General features: G+C 42.2%; 1 long non-coding RNA gene across 2 annotated transcripts in view; it reads right to left on the bottom strand.

The window, feature by feature from the left end:
- Positions 1 to 21,814, bottom strand: part of LOC116754719 — a 173,325-nt gene that overhangs the window by 143,593 nt on the left and 7,918 nt on the right. For both annotated transcript variants that reach the window (XR_004350147.1, XR_004350146.1), the window contains exons 2-3: positions 9,744 to 9,921; positions 6,316 to 6,390 (exon numbers count right to left, since the gene is read on the bottom strand). This is a non-coding gene — a long non-coding RNA (uncharacterized LOC116754719). The remainder of the gene's footprint in view (positions 1 to 6,315; positions 6,391 to 9,743; positions 9,922 to 21,814) is intronic.

Genomic DNA, 21,814 nt, shown 5'->3' with positions numbered 1-21,814 from the left:
CATGAAAAAATTACAAGGCATACCAAAGGTAAAATAGAAGAAAAAGCACAAATTGTTACGTGGTCTCCATTTTATTCACTTTGTTTCTTCTGTCCATCCCCTGCATGGTATTTTTTCAACCACTTGGACAAAACCACAATGACACAGATTCCTCAATTGGAACAAAATCAAGAAAACTTACTCATAATGGGCAACATATGGACACGGTGCATTTCAAAGTAGAACAAAATCCCCTGGGCACTTTAGCAACAAAACCAAGTCACTAGGACTTCCCTGGTGGCGCAGTGGTTGGGACTCCACGCTCCTAATGCAGGGGGCCCAGGTTCGGTCCCTGGTCGGGGAACTAGATCCCACATGCATGCCGCAACTAAGAGTTCACATGCCACAACTAAGGAGCCCTCCTGCTGCAACTAAGACCCAGTGCAACCAAATAAAAATAAATAAATAAATATTTAAAAAAAATAAAATAAAATAAAAACCAAGTCACTTATAACTTCAACAGTAGCACTAAGCCAGAAGATAGCATAGAAAATTTAAAGAAACTATGACCCAAAGGTTTTATAGAACAAAGAACTGATTTTCACAAATAAGTCCACAAGCTCTCCTAAACATACAAGGCTTAGAATGCTGCTCCAAAAAGCCCTTCCTTAGACCCCACTACAGAACAAGCTTCAGAACAAAAGTGACTGGTGAGACGCCAGTATTGAGACTCTTATCCCTGCCAGGAGGCAGTGCCAGGATGTTCACTGTACAGCAAAAAAAACACGAAGTGCTTCCGTACTGATCTGTTGTCTACCCCTCTCCCCCATGATGACCTACTTCAGCTTCCAGGTGGCCCCAACAGTAGAAACTTCTCAGCCTGCAACTGGTTGAAATTTTGGAGCGTTCCAGAAGATGCTGAATTAGGTGTCTTAAGACCAGAGCAAGGGACTTCAGGAATCTACCTGGAGAGAATTTCTTCTGTGGTTAAGCCCAAAGGCAAGCCTGTGCACCATGAGGGATCATGTAGGAAGATATTATGTGAAGGAGTAGAGGCAAAAGAATCTTACCTCCCCCCTATTTATCCTTTTCCTCCTCTAACCACAGGATTGTAAGTGAACCATGTTGAGGCCGTGCCCATATCTCTTCAAGTTCCTTTCTACCATTTCTCTACCCTCAGCTCTGCCTCTCATGTGACTTCCAGGGCGAGCTCCTGCATCTCTTCCTGATCGCTGGCCTTGGATTATTTCAACTGTTTTGCCTATACACCCTAAGATCTAGATGTCCCCGAGGGTTTATACTTTCCAGTCTCCAAAGTAAGGGTATATTAACTAATGACTGTCAAACACGCCTTTGAAAGTCTAACTTGCAACTGAATGTAACTTGTAGTCTAGTGCTCCCCAACACGATCCAGGTGGATAATACAGAGAACAGGATTTTGCCCGAGATCAGTTGCCCTTGGCTAACGTACTAACCCCTACCCAACTTCCCCATTCCATCACTGATTTCTCCTGGGAATACTTCCATGATTACTTCTATTCGAATCTTTCAAGGTCTTTTTTCTAAGAGGCCCAAACTAAAATGACATTTCACCTCCTTTCAAATTCATGACGTTCATGGCACTTCTGGTTTTGGTGATCTGCTTCTTTATTTAGTAGTGTTATAGGATTAATACACTGGGGCTTTCCCCTTCTAGCCCTGGGCTTCAGGGAAACCCTCTATCCGAGGCTGTCAGTGCTCAGCCCACACCTCCTTCAAGCCCCTCCCAGTTTCAGGCAGAATAGCTCCTGGTGATTTGACTGCCAACAGCCAGTACTTATGGCTCTGTTGTGGGAGGAAGGGGTTGCCTAAAGGTGGCCCAAGGGCTTGGGGATTTATGTCACCCCAGTGGCACACTTTATTTCAAAAGGGATGAGATGGTATCAATACTTTTGTGCTTTCCCTTCACTGGAACAACTGAGGTATGACCCAATACTGTCTCCAGAGGTCCTCTGCCATATGCCCATGTTTCCCATTTATGAGACTCTACTGGATTTCACCTCATGTTTTACCTCCCCTTGCCCATCTTACTTCTCTACCTCCCTATGAGGTTTTACCTTATTATATGTCCTGATCCCTCATGAATTCTCGCCTTAAGGTCTGCGTCTAGAAAACTCAACTTACACACTCCAAACTTCTGGCCAGCCCTTTCCCCAGCTAAGTCTTTCACACACAGCACCTGCCTCTCACAAGCTTCCATGTATTCCACAGCAGTTCCATTCAAGCAGATGCTGCTACCAACCACCTGGTCCATTTACATCTCAGCACCCTCTAGTGGGCTATTTTGACCGCAGTGATGTGGCACTAGAAGACATGAGCAATTTTCTCTGGCACCTGGCAAAAGAAAGTTGTGAAGATACCAAAAGTATCCTGAAGTTGCTGTGTGAGTCCATCAGCTTCACCCTCTTCCCAGAATGAATGAGGTCACATCCCTTTTACACGGACCAACATCTGAACCTAACACCACCAGATCCACATATCTTAGGCTCCGCAAACCATGAATATGACCATCCCTGTGATTACCTGGAGCACCACTTCCTAGAGGAGGTGAAAGGCCTCAAGGATATAGGTGACCACCTGACCAGAAGGTGCAGACAAGCCTCAGAATAGGTGAGAGGTACCTTTCTGAGAAATTCAACCTCAGGCATGAATGGGGCCACCTGAGCTCAGCTGCCTTCACTACCAGTTTTCCCGTGTTGACTGTCTCATCCAGGCTCTTAGTGCTTTTGTGTCTCAGGCTAATTGGGTATGTTTCAGCTAGATTCAAATCAACCCTTAAATATCCCCAATATCGTCATATCCGTCAAATTATACTCTAAGTTGGAGCAATAGCCATGGAAATGACTAGTCTTAGCCATTAGAAAAGCTGTGTTATGGCATTAAAGCAGGAGACTTGACCTTGTTCCTTTTTCCCCTTCTGGACTTTACAGAAGCCTCTTTGGTAGAAGTGAATTAAGGGAAGAGTTGAAACCAAGAGTCTTTGTTTCACCCACAGTGGTTTTTCAGTTAAGTTGTGCATTTGGTTTTACACAGAATACATTTGGCTTAAAGGGATCAAGGATAGTTCTCTACATACAGCAAGTCTGGAGATGGGCAGTTATTGAAGTTCTGCTACTTAGTGGTATCTTCAAGGACTCTGGCTCTTTCCATCTTCTCTTCTATCATCTTTAGCTTGTTGACTTGCCAACATGCTTTTAATTGAGGCACAATAAGGTGGCAAGTGCCGCTGTCACAATGATGTTACAGGCACAGAGAACCAAATCCTTTTCTATTTGATTTTTAATCGACTGAGAACTAGCTTTTGCAGAAGCCTTCCAGTGGCTATATGTTTTGTCTCATTAACTCTTTCTTAGCTCTTCTTGAAGCTAAGTGTAGCAATATTTAGTTTTCACCACCTCTTTTTTGGAGGCAGACAATAAGAGGAGTTAGGTATGACTGCTAGGTTAGCCAGCCGATAACACCACAGAGGTTTTGAACCCAATTTGAAAGCCCCAGGCTTAAAGTAGTAGGATCCAACTCTTCTCCTAGGGCACACATATCCCTACTCTCATTGCTTGGTAACCATTTCTTCAAGGCAAAGGAAGCGCAAGTGCCACAACCACTTATAGACCAACGTCAGTGGACTCTGGGATGCTGGCGACTAGGTCCAGCACAAGGCACAACATACTCCCTCCCTCTTCCACCCCTGGGAGATCAGCTTTGAAACGTTTGCCCAGAAAGCCCCGAATCAGGAAAGGAATCTAAACAGTGATATCGCCCATACTTTGTTTCAACTGACTCCTGAGGCAACAAGGACAGTCACAAGCACAGCTGCCATTTCCACATAAAATATTGCCCAAGGATCACGCGTGAAAGTAGGAAGCTCACATCAGGGACTCCAGGCCCACCAGAAGGCCCACAGCAGAAAATAAGAGGGAATTACTTCCTGCTACTGCCTCCACTCTTCACCAGGACTGCCTGAGTAACCTCATTCTCAACTCTGTTTACCTCTCTACAGCCAAAGACAAACAATTCAGGGCTTTGCTACTATACCTCATACAGGCCAAGCAGCCACGCCCCACACTGCTGCTTCACCTGGATGTTGATGAGCTACTGAAGACAACATCAGCCTTAGGGCCAAGACCTGCTCAAACACCAGGGTGACAGGCCTTCCACGGGCTCATACGCTTTTGGTCATATTTCAACAGGAGGTTCCTCGGTGGTAGAATTCCACTTGAACCTGACAGTAGGTGGATGTCTGACCACTACACTCAAAGTCAGACTGAGCTCTAAGCCAGCTAGCTAACTTCGAGGGGTTAGACATGATCTCCCCACTTCATTATGGAGGTAGAAGAAATCTGAGCAGGTGAACTAACAGCTCATTACAGATTATAGTTCAAGTTGGCTCCAAGTCTGGGAGGTCTCCTTTAGATACATGGTGGTACAACCTACCGCTGGTTATCTGATATTCATTTTCTTCTTCCTTTTAGTAAGAGTCCCCCAGGTTTAGGTAAGCACACAATCCCCCAGCTAAGATTATACGATGAGCTTTTTTATTCAGCTAGTTGTGACCATGCAACTAGATACTGGGCAATGGGATGTTGACAGAAATTAAGTGCAAGTGTCATCATGCCTTTACAAAAGAAGCTGCAGACCTGCCACCTTCTTTGGGTTCCCTTTTGGCTGTCTGGAAAACAGATGGTGGTCATGACGAGTCATCTTTGACAACCCAGAGAAACAGCTTGGAGGATGCTTCATCAAAAAGACGGACAGATCCCAAATCTATGATTGGCCCCGAAGAACAAAACCACCCTATGGAGTAATTACTAACGAACTTTCATGACAATGTTTTCCCTCATAAATTTTACATCTGTTAAGGTGGTCGAATATGAAAGTGGCCGAATACGAATATCCTAAGATGAATGGATACAAAATGCTATCTACCCACTTTTTCGACGCAAGTCACCCAAAGAAGCAATCCTCTCCAGTACAATACTCCAGTAAGGGCAATGGACCAACTCCACCTTTTGAAAAGTTGCTCTACTCTAGAACCTCCTACAGCAATCAGAACAGATCCTTCCACAGAGACACGCGTTGTCATCTTTAGTTCTTACAAGTACTTCCTGACATAGAGATTTCAATAAAACCGTACTTTTTCCGGCCAGTTCTTTGTTTAGATGTTAGTGATACCATAAGTTGCATTCTGGAGTAGATACAGAAAGGAAAATACATGCAAGATATTGCTTACTGTAGAATCTAAAAGTCAAATACATTGAAGCAGAGAGTAGAACAGTGGTTACCAGGGACAGGAAGGTAGGGGAAAATCGGGATTTATTAATCAAAGGGTACAAAGTGGTAGCTCTGTCAGGTAAGTCTAGAGAAAATGTACAGCATGGTGACTAATACTGTATTGAATACTGGAAATTTGCTGAGGGCATTAAGTGCTCTCATCACAAAATAAAAGGATAGTTATGTGAGACGATATGTTAATTAGCTTGACTGTACTTCATATCCAGCCATCCCCAGGCCTTTAGAGTCCTTGCCACGGTGCGAGTGCCTACCACATACCCCCATGGGCAGCACCAACATTGCAGACTGTTCACATGACTCCTTCCATGAGCACCTGCCCCTTTCCAGGTGGAGACTGCTTCCAAAACCCTTCTGTGGTAGGTAGAATAATGACCCCTAAAGGGTTTACATCCTAACTCCCAGAACTTATATATTATGATTACGTAACAGAAATGAATATTATATACGGAACCAAGGTTACTAATCAATTGATCACAGAATAGGAAGACTATCCCAGTAGGACCAGTATAGTCATAAGGGTCTTTAAACATGGGCAAGGAAGACAGAAGAATCAGTTCTAGGGTGAGGTGACATAAGAACGGCTTTGCTAGCCATCACTGGTTGTAGAAGCAAGGGGGCCATGAGCCAAAATACACAGGCAGCCTGTAGTAGCTGGAGAAGTGGAATGAATATCCCATCCAGATCCCCCAGGAGAGTATGCAGTACTGCCTACAACTCCACTTTGAGACTCAATTCAGATCTGAATAGATAATGTCTCCTATTTTAAGACTTAATAGTAGTTTGTTACAGCAGCAATAGGAAATTAGTGTCTTTTCTATTAGGACTCGGTGATCCATACAAAGAACCTGGAGGGCAGGGGAGAGCCTTCTGAGCACAAGTTTTCTGCTAAGGAATGACTAGCTCCACTCTCTACATCCCAGCAGTACCAAGCTGCTAGCACACTCGACAATGGGACGATTATAACCGTTACCACCATCAGGACTACCGCTTGAAGATGATCAGACTCACAAGCAAGGGCACCATTTAATGAGCTTCCAGCTGCAGCGCTTCAGGATCTGCCATAGCAATCCAGCCTAGATTCTTCTTCCCAGGGAGCAATTGGCCAAAGACTGAGCACAGGGCAGTGCTGGGGCCTCACCATTTCCACCCAATCCAAGTTTCCTCCCCTGGTCATCTCTGTACAACATCTCCCTCTTAGAATGGCCAAGACTCTACCGCAGAGCTGTGCTGCAGTCTCCGGCTCTTTCTGTCCTTCCCCTTCTTTCTCGGGTGTTACAATGACATGTAAAGATTTTTTCAGCCTGCCCCTTCCATCTGCCCCCTTTTCCCCCCTGGCTTTATGCCCACTAAGTCTCTTGGGTTTTCAACTCCAAGGGACCCAAACTTGACAGCAGTAGAAGTTCCTCCTCCTACGAGGACTGCCTGCCTGTGAGGGCATGCCCTCTAGACCTACATCCAGTGCTCTACTGCATATGGAAATATGCAAAATAGAATCCAACACTTCTGTCCTCATGCCTCAAACAAGTCAAGAAATTGGCCACAGTCCATAGTTAAAGGTCACACGCTTGTTGTGGATGAGTTTTAGGAAGTACAAGATGTTGTTAAAAAAAGGTACTATCCCCCAAGAACCTGGGATCTCATTCTACTCCTTCCTGGGACTGGCAGCTTTAAAATATCTCAACCCCATGGGCTTGAAGACAGAAATGCTCTCTAGCAGATAACTGCCTGTGGTTTACTGAAGCAGCTTCACAGGACAATTAAAGCTTCCTGCTCCTGCCCCCCGCCACCTCAAGAGGTACTAGCTCTGGTCGCAAGCTTCTCTAAGCTTGTCCCAGGAGGTCCCTCTTGACCCTCAGCCTTTCTCACTTCTTCCACGATGGGGGAGTCTTCCCCCAACAGTACTTCAGATACCTTCCCACTGTATTCCCTCTTGCCTAGACTTGGCCACAGCAGAGGTATTCTTCCAAGTATTTCATTTTTGCCCTTAATTTAACCCACCCAATCTGACATTCCCCCTTAGGGCAGAAACCCAAGTCTCTAAGACCTTGGAGAGGGTCTTTCCTCTGAACAACCCCTGATGTCGACTCTGCTGTTATGAATTTACTTCTGACAGTTAAGAACTAAACATATAGTAGGGGCAGTGGAACTGTGAACACCACCTTCAAGCCACACACTAGCACGGGAAGCGGTTCAACATCCCAAGACCTTCTGAAAAGACCAGACCCGGCCGGTAAGTCTATTCTCCCAGGAGATTCGAGTCAGATCCTATCCTGGGAAGCCAGGCCCACTGTGTGCCCACACCAGTTTAACTGGGAAGAAATACTGCTCTAGAATTTCTGTGATAGAGAACCACGGAATTTGACAGGCTCCATTGTCCAAGAACACTAGACTCACCTCCATACGTAGGAGGATCTGGCTGAGCTCAGGTCCGTCTGACCACCCCTTTAGAGTAACTGCCGGGGAGAGCAGTCTTCCCCACCATGAAGGGGAGCCTGACCCTGCTGCTCTACTGGTGCCACGCGTTGTCAAGAGCACCTGGGAGACTGGAAACCCTTAGCCTGCCCTCAACTCTTCTGCATGCTGGTATGGAGCCAGGGATACAGGACCAGCAGTAGCACGTGGCTGGTGGGTCTCTGTAGGCTGTCTGGTCATGGCACCACAGCAATTCAGATACCAGGTCAGACTACCTTGGTGACACTGGATCAGAAGAACCAAGCTTGGGAGAAATGGTCCCCCTGAACCAGGCTGAGTGAACCTTTTGCCATAAGGTGGAGAAAGCCGGCTTGGTTAGCATTTTCCCCCACACAAACTGGAAAGGGCACTGCTCTGAAAACGAAAGAGGACAGTTCAGCTACATATGCCCCATGAATTGTTCCCCATCTCATTAACCCAATTCTTCTTCTTCCCTTGGATAAGACAGGTGATAGGAAAAGACTAGAGAAGGACTTCCCCATATTTCAAAGAGAAAAGGAATTCTACTTCACAGGGACAGCAAAGCCACACTGTGAGCCAGAGTTTTTTTTTTCCAGTCTCCCAACTCACTTGCCCAAACCCACTTCCCATGCCAAGGGACCCCTTTAAGGTACTCCAGTTACATGTCCCAGTGGATACTGGGAAAGCAACACTGACATTACCCACCCACAGAAGACACAGTGTGAACTTCAAGCAGCCAGCTGTGTCTTGTCCTAGTCTCCAAAACAAACGAAGCCCTTAAGCCTTTTTCTAGGACTTGTCAACTCCCTAACAAAGGTTTTCCCCACTCTTTAAAGAGATTGACAACTACAGATAAGAACCCTGTATATTTGTTATGTGGGCCAAGACTGATTTCCTTTCTCTTTTTGAATAGACTAATAGTAAACTGGGTAACTTTACTAGTTTTTTCCTTGAATGTATTCTTATTTAAGGAACCCACAGTTGATTCTTACAAAATATAGCAAGACAAAAAAAAACTTGTTGAAAACAATTTTTCAACAATCATGCTACCGTGCTTCGGTGTTAGCAACTTTTTCCTATGATATATCCCCAACTCTATTTCCTTTCCCTTAATCTAAACCTTGGCGGTGCCAATTAGGAGTTTTATCCCTCTAGTAAAATGCGGTCATCTATGACATCTAAAGATATGACAAGACCAGTCAGTCAGCACCACAAGAAATACATGACCAAGTAGGTACAAAGTAGGCTTCTCCCTGCCACTCCACTGCATACTCAATTCTATGCGGTCTCTGGCACCATCTAAAGCAATGATCATGGCCTCAATACCCCCCAGCTCCCATGTATCCAGTGTTTCACTGTTGTCCTTCCCAGAGAATGTAGGAGTCCCATCTTTTCTTTCCCCCTAAAAACAAAGAAACAAGACTTGATTCAGGCAGCCCTCGAATCCTTGCTTTTTGGGAGCCAGCTAGAGTGAGACAGTCCCCTTGAGGACAACTGTAATTCCATGTCTCTTCTCTAGACACAGACTTGAATAAAAGGCAACCCTTTTGATAAGAAGGACCTAAGGATCTCTGGCCAGCTTAGGCTCAGGTGTCAATTCTGATAGTGACCATAACTGTGTCCCAACTTCAATGTTTAAATTGTCATTTGAAGACAGGTTGAGAAAGCCCAACATAGAAAAGAGATCCAGTCACAGCAGTTCTTGTACAGGCAAGCATGGAGAAGGTCCCAGAGCCTGTGTCTGGGTACACCTGTTGGAACTCATACCCATTATTTGATCAAAGACCTCTGGGCAAGGTCCAATGACTAAGATGTGACTTAAATCGAAATGGTACATTACAAGGTCAAGACAGTGCTTTTTGCTTTCCATACCTTCTTTCCCTGATTATCAATCCCACCAAAAGACTCCCAAGATCGACTCAATTTGAGTAGTTGAGAATTGTATCTAATCCCACCTTTAACCTTCTCATTTCATACACAAAATGAACCTCAGAAGTAGCAACCTACCCAGCTAATAACTGGGTCATGGTGGTGGTCAGTGGTAGAACAAGTTGCACCAGTGTTGGTCAGGACACGAAGCTCCGCCTCGGGAACAGCCACTGCTCCTGGGTAGATTGCACGGTCCATTGCCACAGTCCTGGAAGACTCGGCATCTAAGCAAGGATCCAGTTCTTGGGACTGCTGTTCAAAGAAACAGAAGAAAAGAGCTTAGAAAATGGCAGGAACAAGGGATCAGTCACTAAAATTTGATAGCAGTCAGCATAGGACCAATAACAGATCTGACTTAAAGCTAAGTGACCATTGCTGGCCTGTTACACCATAAAAAATAGAACTGACACTAGATCCCGAGTTAGAGCTAAGAAGCTTTACCTGTGAAGATGGGATGCTCTGGACACAAGCCAAGCAGGTCACCTTTCCAGCCAATGCCCCTCCATCTACCCACTAGCAATAATTATTCGTGTTTAAGAATGACCTTCAGATTTCCCCAGCATGCAGACTGTAGTCTGAAATATGTGTTTCTAGCAAGTTCTCTTCATCTTCAGAGAGATTTTCTCCAATCAGAACACCTCTGAGCAAAGCTTCCTACCTAGCAAGCCACAGGATAGCAAGTTATGTTGACAGGTGTACGACACAGCTCTCATTCCTCAGGAGGGCTGGGGCCTTCAGCCATCTAGCTTCCAATCCCCTCCAGTGTGTGAGTTATACAAGCGAAACTGTAATCATCAAATCCATTTCACCTGGAACCTGCCTTCACTAATCAAGGTGGTTTAACTGTTGCTACAAAAGACTTGCATGTCCTCCAAGGGGCACAATGCCTAAATAAGATGTTGTTTGCCCGAATTTTTTTCTCCAGGAACTTAGAGGCAGCTGTGTCTAGTTCAAGCTGATCCAGCTAAGACTGGATGGGAACCACCGACCCTCCGACTGGGCATGCGCAACTGTGCACTTGGTGACCTTTTGACATCAGAGGGCTGAAAACTCCACCTTCAGGTCATTCTAAGCACCCCCAGTTTTAATGTGCAGAGGCCTGTAGCTTAGTTACTCCCGCTCAGAACTACAATTACCATACTTTTCCCCAATCATCTTTCCCCATGCAACTCATACTCCAAGCCTCAGACCGCTCTGCTTCTTTATTCTTCATCCTATAAATACCCCGAGCCTCTTGCCTTCAGGGAGGTATGTGAGATGTGTTCTCCCATCTCCTCACTTGGCTGCCTTGTGAATAAACCCTCTCTTTGCTGTCAATCTAGGAGTAACTGCATTTTGGCTTGATACCTGAGCATCTGGCAAGGTGCACCTGATTCCGTAACACCAATATTTTCCAATGGAAAATGATGTGAAAGTGTGGTGCTAGAAATACTCTGCTGTGGGACTCTGTTCCACAGTTCTGTGAGCAGCTTGTTATAAACATCTCCTGTGCAGCTCTGGATTTTAGCCATTCTTTCTCACCTCTCTTCCCTTTACTATCAAAGAACCTCATCTTAGACAACTATTGTTGCAGAATACAAGTCCTGTCTCAGGCCAAAAAATAACGGCCCCAACTTCTGAAAAGAATTTTGTTGTCCTATGCAAAATATCCTCTGTACACTAGTCCCAGCAGCTCTATTTCTAACCAGACAACTGAGGCTTGGGGAGGGTGAGTGATTTGCCAACAGGCTACACAGCCAGAAGATGGAAGATCTGGAACTCCAGCTCAGGCCAGGGCGCTAAGTCTGTTCTCATCACTACATTATGTTGCCTCCCTGCAGAGCTCAGACTATTCCTATGGAAAAGCAGTATCTCAAGAATTCCTATGTAGAATGGGTTTAGAGAATAATAGCCTGGTCTGCAGGGAAGTGCACTCATGGCTTGAAACCAAGTTAACATAAAACCATATTAAGCAAGAACCAGAGGGTGGGGTATGGTGGGAGAAAGGTGACTAGGACTCAGCCACCCCTTGGCACAGTCACTTAAGGGAATTTGGAGACATGGCATCAAGTGCAGTGACTTCTAGGATTTAGCCACCTCTGAATCTTTCCATAGGGAAATCCTGGCAACTTCAGTTCTCCAGTTTTAAAGGTCCATCTCATATTTTCTTCCTCAGCCACAGAAAACTCCAAAAGCTATAGCTCCAACAGTGGACATCATGTATTCATAACCTGCCTTCCTCCAACGGTATTTTGAGATAACCTGATTGACAGAATGATCTAGTAAGTGAACAGATAAGGGGGCTATCCATTCTCTCTGTTCTCCAAACCATACCAACAACCTTTAAAAGCTCCTAAACATCAAAATGGGTATCAGTTACACGTAAGAACAGCAAAAACAAAAGTTAGACTCTTGAAGGACTAAGTTATTACATGTTACATAATTTGATCAGCGAAACAGGAGTTCTTGATGTTGCCCATCTGCAAAACAATCAAAAACTTTTTGAATTAGAAGATCCTGAGTTTAGCTTTTTCTCAAGAGACCCATGCAGGCAAATTCAGACCTGGAATCCATTCATCTTGAAGGTAACCATAGCTTTACAGGATATACTTGTAATTGGCTAGTGATAAAGGATTTAAGGTATATTTTTAGTACAGCATCTAGTGATTATTTTGGCTAGGTTAAATAACCCCTGAGACTGCTGTGATGGCTTTAAAATCCTCCATTCTGATCAGCATGCCTATAGGAGATTAGTCTCCCTACTAGGAGAGTTATTAAAATGTAGTCTAGTAGTTTAGTTATATTATCCCTTGTGAGCAGCACTGCTGTCAATCCAACATAGATTTAGTAAGTTAAGAAGAAAACTGATTTGTCATTTAAAACTTGAAGTACTGACGTTCAGTACTCATTCTACATACCATTTCATGCAGTAAGTTATACTACACTTTCACTCTTGATAACACCTGTGATTCTGATTGTAATTTTCAGTCACCATTTAAAAATATATATTTTATAAATATAAAATTTGTATTTCTTCCTCTTTTGATTGTCAAAATGTAATTTTGTGTCTATTAAGTCTAGTAAGACTTGGCTTCTATTCTTCTGATAATTCACTCTTACTCTATATTATGAAGTGTCGACCCATGACAGATTAGAAGCAAACCAGTCCTACACCAGATAGTCTGAGATGCTCTCATCTGGGCCACAACAACCTTGCAACTAATGATAAAATTACTGCCTAGAAAATTAACCATTTTACTCCTGTCATCCCATTAGGTCCAGGTTTTAAAACTTCCACTTCAAAATAGGGAAGTTGGGGAGAAAGGGTTTTTTCAAGACGAGTCAGAAGCCAGTGTACTGGGCCCCAACCAGCCCCAAATTTCAAGCTTTACCCATTCTCAGATATTTTGAGCAAATGAGAACAGAACAGCTAGCCTTGGGTGGGAGGTATGGAAGAACGGTGTTGATAAGTATTAATACCAGCTCTAAAAGCATCACCCTGGGGTAAGAGACCCACACTCAGGGAGGCCCAAACAATAAACACTGTGGCAAATACGTCTCAAAGTAAGACCACAGGGAGATGACCTAATGGGGTCTAACCTCAGCCCCATGTTTTTGGAACCTTGGCCTCCATTCAAGGATCTAACACAGGGTCTTGCTAGTTAAGCAAGACAGGGCACAACCACCAATTAGAGCCTTAAACACATCCAACAGGGGGCACTTAATAATCATAGAAAAAGGAAAGTTTGACTAAGTTGTGAAACCTTGACGGCTTCTGCTAATTTGCCTGAAAAACGAACTGAAAGTGTGGATACTCCCACTTTAAACAGGGAATGAGAAGCAAGAAGAACTACAATCCTGCAGCCTGTGGAACAAAAACCACATTCACAGAAAGATAGACAAGAAGAAAAGGCAGAGGGCTATGTACCAGATGAAGGAACAAGATAAAACCCCAGAAAAACAACTAAATGAAGTGGAGATAGGCAACCTTCCAGAAAAAGAATTCAGAATAATGATAGTGTAGATGATCTGGGACCTCGGAAAAACATTGGAGGCAAAGATCGAGAAGATGCAAGAAATGTTTAACAAAGACCTCTCAGAATTAAAGAACAAACAAACAGAGATGAACAATACAATAACTGAAATGAAAACTACACTAGAAGGAATCAATAGCAGAATAACTGAGGCAAAAGAAGGGATAAGTGACCTGGAAGACAGAATGGTGGAGTTCACTGCTGTGGAAAAGAAAAACGAATAAAAAGAAATGAAGACAGCCTAAGAGACCTCTGGGACAATGTTAAACGCAACAACATTCACATTATAGGGGCCCCAGAAGGAGAAGAGAGAGAGAAAGGACCAGAGAAAATATTTGAAGAGATTATAGTCAAAAACTTCCCTAACATGGGAAAGGAAGTTGCCACCCAAGTCCAGGAAGCGCAGTGAGTCCCATACAGGATAAATGCAAGGAGAAACACGCCAAGACACATAGTTATCAAATTGACAAAAATTAAACACAAAGAAAAATTATTGAAAGCAACAAGGGAAAAATGAAAAATAACATACAAGGTAACCCCCATAAGGTTAACAGCTGATTTCTCAGCAGAAACTCTACAAGCCAGAAGGGAGTGGCATTATATACTTAAAATGATGAAAGGGGAGAAACCACAACCAAGATTACTCTACCAAGCAAGGATCTCATTCAGATTCGATGGAGAAATCAAAAGCTTTACAGACAAGCAAAGGCTAAGAGAATTCAGCACCACCACCAATGCTAAAGGAACTGCTCTAAGTGGGAAACACAAGAGAAGAAAAGGATCTACAAAAACAAACCCAAAACAATTAAGAAAATGGTCATAGGAACATATCGATAATTACCTTAATCGTGAATGGATTAAATGCTCCAACCAAAAGACACAGGCTTGCTGAATGGATACAAAAAAGAAGACGCATATATATGCTGTCTACAAGAGACCCACTTGAGACCTAGGGACACATACAGACTGAAAGTGAGGGGATGGAAAAAGATATTCCATGCAAATAGAAATCAAAAGAAAGCTGGAGTAGCTATACTCATATCAGATAAAATAGACTTCAAAATAAAGAATGTTACAAGAGACAAGGAAGGACACTACATAATGATCAAGGGAGCAATCCAAGAAGAAGATATAACAGTTATAAATATATATGCACCCAACATAGGAGCACCTCAATCCATAAGGCAACTGCTAACAGCTATAAAAGAGGAAATCGACAGTAACACAATAATAGTGGGGGACTTTAACACCTCACTTACCCCAATGGACAGATCATCCAAAATGAAAATAAATAAGGAAACAGAAGTTTTAAATGACACAATAGACCAGATAGATTTAATTGATATTTATAGGACATTCCATCCAAAAACAGCAGATTACACTTTCTTCTCAAGTGCCCATGGAACACCCTCCGGGATAGATCACATCTTGGGTCACAAATCAAGCCTCAGTAAATTTAAGAAAACTGAAATCATATCAAGCATCTTTTCTGACCACAACGCTATCAGATTAGAAATCAATTACAGGGAAAAAAACGTAAAAAGCACAAACACATGGAGGCTAAGCAATACATTACTAAATAACCAAGAGATCACTGAAGAAATCAAAGAGGAAATCAAAAAATACCTACAGACAAATGACAATGAAAACACGACAATCCAAAACCTATGGGATGCAGCAAAAGCAGTTCTAAGAGGGAAGTTTGCAGCTACACAAGCCTACCTCAAGAAACAAGAAAACTCTCAAGTAAACAATCTAACCTTACACCTAAAGGAACTAAAGAAAGAAGAATAAACAAAACTCAAAGTTAGCAGAAGGAAAGAAATCATAAAGATCAGAGCAGAAATAAATGAAATAGAAACAAAGAAAACAATAGCAAAGATCAATAAAACTAAAAGCTGGTTCTTTAAGATAAACAAAATTGATAAACCATTAGCCAGACCCATCAAGAAAAAGAGGGAGAGGACTCAAGTCAATAAAACTAGAAATGAAAAAAAAGTTACAATAGACAATGCAGAAATACAAAGCATCCTAAGACACTACTACAAGCAACCCTAAGCCAATAAAATGGACAACCTGGAAGAAATGGACAAATTCTTAGAAAGGTATAACCTTCCAAGGCTGAACCAGGAAGAAATAGAAAATATGAACAGACCAATCACAAGCACTGAAATTGAAACTGTGATAAAAAAAAATCTTCCAACAAACAAAAGTCCAGGACCAGATGGCTTCACAGGTGAATTCAATCAAATATTTAGAGAAGAGATAACACCCATCCTTCTCAAACACTTCCAAAAAATTGCAGAGGAAGGAATACTCCCAAACTCATTCTTTGAGGCCACCATCACCCTGATACCAAAACAAGTCAAAGACACTACAAAAAAAGAAAATTACAGACCAGTATCACTGATGAATATAGACGCAAAAATCCTTAACAAAATACTAACAAACAGAATCCAACAACACATTAAAAGGATCATACACCATGATCAAGTGGGATTTAGCCCAGGGATCCAGGGATTCTTCAATATACGCAAATCAATCAATGTGATACACCACATTAACAAACTGAAGAATAAAAACCATATGATCATCTCAATAGATGCAGAAAAGGCTTTTGACAAAACTCAACACTGATTTATGATAAAAACTCTACAGAAAGTGGGCATAGAGGGAACCTACCTCAACATAATAAAGGCCATATATGACAAACCCACAGCAAACATCATTCCCAATGGTGAAAAACTGAAAGCATTTCCTCTAAGATCAGGAAATAAACAAGGATGTCCACTCTCACCACTATTATTCAACATAGTTTTGGAAGTCCTAGCCCCGGCAATCAGAGAAGAAAAAGAAATGAAAGGAATACAAACTGAAAAAGAAGAAGTAAAACTGTCACTGTTTGCAGATGACATGATACTACAGAGAATCCTAAAAATGCCACCAGAAAACTACTAGAGCTAATCAACGAATTTGGTAAAGTTTCAGGATACAAAATTAATGCACAGAAATCTCTTGCATTCCTATACACTAATGATGAAAAATCTGAATGAGAAATTATGGAAACACTCCCATTTACCATTGCAACAAAAAGAATAAAATACCTAGGAATGAACCTACCTAGGGAAATAAAAGACCTGTATGCATAGAACTATAAGACACTGATGAAAGAAATTAAAGATGATACCAACAGATGGAGAGAAATACCATGTTCTTGGATCGGAAGAATCAATATTGTGAAAACGACTATACTACCCAAAGCAATCTACAGATTCAATGCAATCCCTATCAAATTACCAATGGCATTTTTTAAGGAACTAGAACAAATCATCTCAAAATTTCTATGGAGACAAAGAAGACCCCGAATAGCCAAAGCAGTCTTGAGGGAAAAAAACGGAGCTGGAGGAATCAGACTCCCTGACTTCAGACTATACTACAAAGCTACAGTAATCAAGACAATATGGTACTGGCACAAAAACAGAAACATAGATCAATGGAACAAGATAGAAAGCCCAGAGATAAACCCACACACCTATAGTCAACTAATCTACGACAAAGGAGGCAAAGATATACAATGGAGAAAAGACAGTCTCTCCAATAAATGGTGCTGGGAAAACTGGATAGCTACATGTAAAAGAATGAAATTAGAACACTCCCTAACAGCATACACAAAAATAAACTCAAAATGGATTCAAGACCTAAATGTAAAACCAGACACTATAAAACTTTTAGAGGAAAACATAGGAAGAACACTGTTTGACATAAATCACAGCAAGATCTTTTTTGATCCACCTCCTAGAGTAATGGAAATAAAAACAAACAAATGGGACCTAATGAAACTTCAAAGCTTTTGCACAGCAAAGGAAACCATAAACAAGATGAAAAGACAACCCTCAGAATGGGAGAAAATATTTGCAAACGAATCAACGGACAAAGGATTAATCTCCAAAATATATAAACAGCTCATGCAGCTCAATATTAAATTAACAAACAACCCAATCCAAAAATGGGCAGAAGACCTGAATAGACATTTCTCCAGAGAAGACATACAGATGGACAAGAAGCACATGAAAAGCTGCTCAACGTCACCAATTCTTAGAGAAATGCAAATCAAAACTACAGTGAGGTACCACCTCACACCAGTTAGAATGGGCATCATCAGAAAGTCTGCAAACAACAAATCCTGGAGAGGGTGTGGAGAAAAGGGAAGCCTCTTGCACTGTTGGTGGGAATGTAAATTGATATAGGAACTATGGAGAACAGTATGGAGTTTCCTTAAGAAACTAAAAATAGAATTACCATATGATCCAGCAATCCCACTACTGGGCATATACCCAGGGAAAACCATAATTCAAAATGACACATGCACCCCAATGTTCACTGCAGCTCTATTTACAATAGCCAGGTCATGGAAGCAACCTAAATGCCCATCGACAGATGAATGGATAAAGAAGTTGTGGTACGTATATACAATGGAATATTACTCAGCCATAAAAAGGAATGAAATTGAGTCATCTGTTGAGACGTGGATGGATCTAGAGACTGTCATACAGAGTGAAGTCAGAAAGAGAAAAACAAATATCATACATTAACTCATGTATGTGGAACCTAGAAAAATGGTACAGATGAACCAGTTTGCAGGGCAGAAGTTGAGACACAGATGTAGAGAACAAACGTATGGACACCAAGGGGGGAAAACCACGGTGGGGTGGGGATGGTGGTGTGCTGAATTGGGCGATTGGGATTGACATGTATACACTGATGTGTATAAAATTGATGACTTAAAATAAATAAATATAAAAATAAAATAAAATTGATGACTAATTAGAACCTGCAGTATAAAAAACAAAAAAAATTTTTAAATAAAAAATCAAGTAAGAGGGAGTACTCTATTAAATTCAGGGAAATATTTTTGATCGGAGTCAGCCAAAAGATCCTTGTCCTCTGGAAGATTGTATGAAATTGAGAACAGGTAAGCCATGACTGTCTGCTAAGCTGGTTAGACAGTTACCCAAGACCTCTTAGGATAAGTGGTTCATAGCTGTGGAACTTTGTCATGTTCAGAGCCCTGATGTCTCTGGAAGCACTTTGGAGAATTTCTCATATAATGAGTACCATCATCCCAAGGGCTCTCTCCTAGTGTCCCTGCTGCCAGGGACACAGTCCTGGGACTTCACCTCTAGCAGAGAGATACCAAAGAGACTGATTCAGAGAGAAGGAAGTCTGTGGGTGGGGCCCATCTTAAAACATGGCAGCTACTTAGGGTGGTAAGCTTACTATGAAAGAACCAGTGACAGTAAGTGAAACCAAAATACGAATGTCAACACACGCTACATTGATTTGTAGTTCATAACGCATGTCTTACCACCTTACCTGTAATCTCTGAAGGCAAGGGAACGATGTTACAAGGACAAAGCAGAAGTTACCTGGGTTTTGGGTTTATTAAGGAGATGTCTAAGCTTAAGATTGCCCAACAGCCCTGTTTTTCTGGCTTCTCTTCCTCCCCTCTGTGATATCTGGCAGTTGGGAGAATCCAAAGTCAGTGGTGAGTTTAGAGGCACAAATGTACCTTATTCTTTATAAATTCAGCCCAACTCTGTTTTTCCAGTGTTAGGACAAAGTAGATACTTCGTTTCACACAGGGTTGAGGTTTATCAGAAAGACCTAAAATAGAGCTACAAAATTGGTACTTGGGAAAAGACATGCCAAGAAGGAGTAAAAGCAGCAGCTGGAATATTGAAATAATGGGGTCAATAGGCTGGAGATCAATATGGAGGCAGCCATCTTAGTAGGAATGAAGTGGGAAGAGTTGAGCAAGCTGGAGAGGAAGAAAGGTCATTAAGTGAAACAACTGGGTTACTTATTTGGGAAAGCAAAGTGTATAGTGTTAATCACCTATGCACGAGGAAGTAGAGTAGAAGCAATCGACAGTAAGGGGAGTCAGGGGATGAAGGAGGTGTTTCCATAACCATCCCATCATCTCTTCATTCAATAAAACTAAGTATCTGGCTTTGGAACGAGACCTGGGGTTCAAATCCCAGCCTCTTTTGAGGGAGACTTTGGGCAGTTAACCTCAGAGTATCACCTATAAAAGTTTGTAACTGCCTGAAACTGAGTAGCTGAGATTCATTTATCTGGCCAGTACTTCAATGCTTTCTTGGATAAGTCAGAAGTAGAAAGTGAGCGTTGTAATACCTCAGAGTAAGATGTCTACATCAGTTCTAGTTTATCAGGTGACAGGTGCTGCTCGCTTCACTGAATCAGACAGGTATTCTGTTAAATGATCTAGATTTTACAGTTAAGGAGAATTAAATACATGCACGTGATAATCACGTATTACAAACAACAGCCCTTAACTGGTTTATTGACACAGCCCAGAGATCTTAGGTGGAGTTAAGCCACAAAAAAATACAGGGAAAATACAGCAAGATATGTTCCAAGCTAGACAGATTTATTCTACCTTTTACATCTATTTGGTCATTTAGTCTGACGCAAATGTGTACGTGACTAAGCCCATGATATTTAACCAGTCATCTGGCCACACCAAAAGCTTCTGTTCACATAACGGTAAAAGCCCCACGTTCCCCACAGTTGACATTTGAGTCAGTGTACAGAGGAGCCTGGTAATCGGATAGGACTTTGTGATACAGGAAGTGACTACTCTTCCCCTAAGACATCTAGCTTCCTGCTGAGTAAGACAAGAAAGACAGTTACCTGATTACGTGTCGTTTGGGGTTGAGATTCAGTCTGATATTTATGATACCTCACCCTTAACTGCAATATTCAGTAGTTAAAAGGTTTGTCCTATAGGCACATTATAGTAAATCATTGTAAGGGCGGTTTAATTGCATACTTAAAGACACTTAACCTAAAATGAACAATTTCCTAGGTAGAGAGATTGGGAAAGTGACAACTTGAGGCCTCTGATTTTTTTCCTTATGAAGTGCAACTACCCCTTAAGTCTTACTAAGGAATCAGTGTATAAAGCATTCAGAACAATGGTAAAGGCTTAGCTACTGTTGCTAATACTGTTTGTCCATAGTCACACATTTTATAGAGTGAGTCATGACTCTGATCTACTGTTTGCATAACCACCATGGTCCCACGTATCTGTGCAACGAACACGTGTATAGACTAAAAATGTCTACGACACAAGGAAAATGGGGAACCTACCATCAATACCCACTAGAGTTTCAAGCAAAATGGTAAAAATAGGCTGAGGATAGGGGATAGAAAGTGAACACGAGATGTAAAGAGAGGTGGGGGAAAAAGCGATATGATTATGAAAGTGTAGATTGTTTGGGGTGCACACGGCGTTGTTTCAGTAGTCCTACTTTGCAGTTCATCTGGGAGTGTATGTCCTGTTAATCTGATAAATCTTCCCCGCCCCTATGAGAGGTATAGGAACCTTCAACATTCTAAAATACACCGTATTCGAGGGAACGCTCTTGCACTACTGGTGGGAATGTAAATTGATACAGCCACTATGGAGAGCAAGGAAACAGCTCTTGCATCACAACTGCCTCCTAGTCACAAGGTGGCCATTATACAAGCTAACTGGTTAAGAGCTCATTTGGAAAGTGCCTTAAGTATTGAACAAATACGGTATAGTCTAAGAACTGAGCCAGACAAAGCCACAGGCAGTGCTTACGAAGATTCTTCATTACCTTTACTATTAGCTTAAAATCAGACAGGGTCATTACCCATTTACCCAGAGCTTATAGATTCTTGGACAATGCAAAATATCAACTGGACTTCATCTGTTTGCATTACCTGACTGAGACAAGCTGGGTATTTGACAGCTAGGACTATAGCAGTTTGTTTCTTTCAGCCTGTTAGGTGTCGAATCAAATCACCAGTTTCCCCAAGTCTATGTCCTTTGTCTATTGCTGGGCTTAGGCATTTACCTCAACTGGTGGTTTCAATAGGCAAGGGCAATTATGTAAGGCGACATGTGTAAGAACTGTCTTCAACTACATCACATGGCTCTGGCCACTCTTGGATTTCACCTTTGAGTAATCAGTTATATGAGCTCAAGACCACAAATGGCATTTGCAGACTCATCTTAGACAAATGCTTTTTATTGCTGAAGTGGTGGCCAGAGTTTAGCTTAGGAAAAACACTGGAAGTCT

This window comes from Phocoena sinus, chromosome 5 (assembly GCF_008692025.1).
Source record: "Phocoena sinus isolate mPhoSin1 chromosome 5, mPhoSin1.pri, whole genome shotgun sequence".
In the NCBI taxonomy this organism is placed as follows: domain Eukaryota; kingdom Metazoa; phylum Chordata; class Mammalia; order Artiodactyla; family Phocoenidae; genus Phocoena; species Phocoena sinus.
Note: the sequence above shows the minus strand (reverse complement) of the source record. Positions and strands in the feature narration are given on the sequence as shown.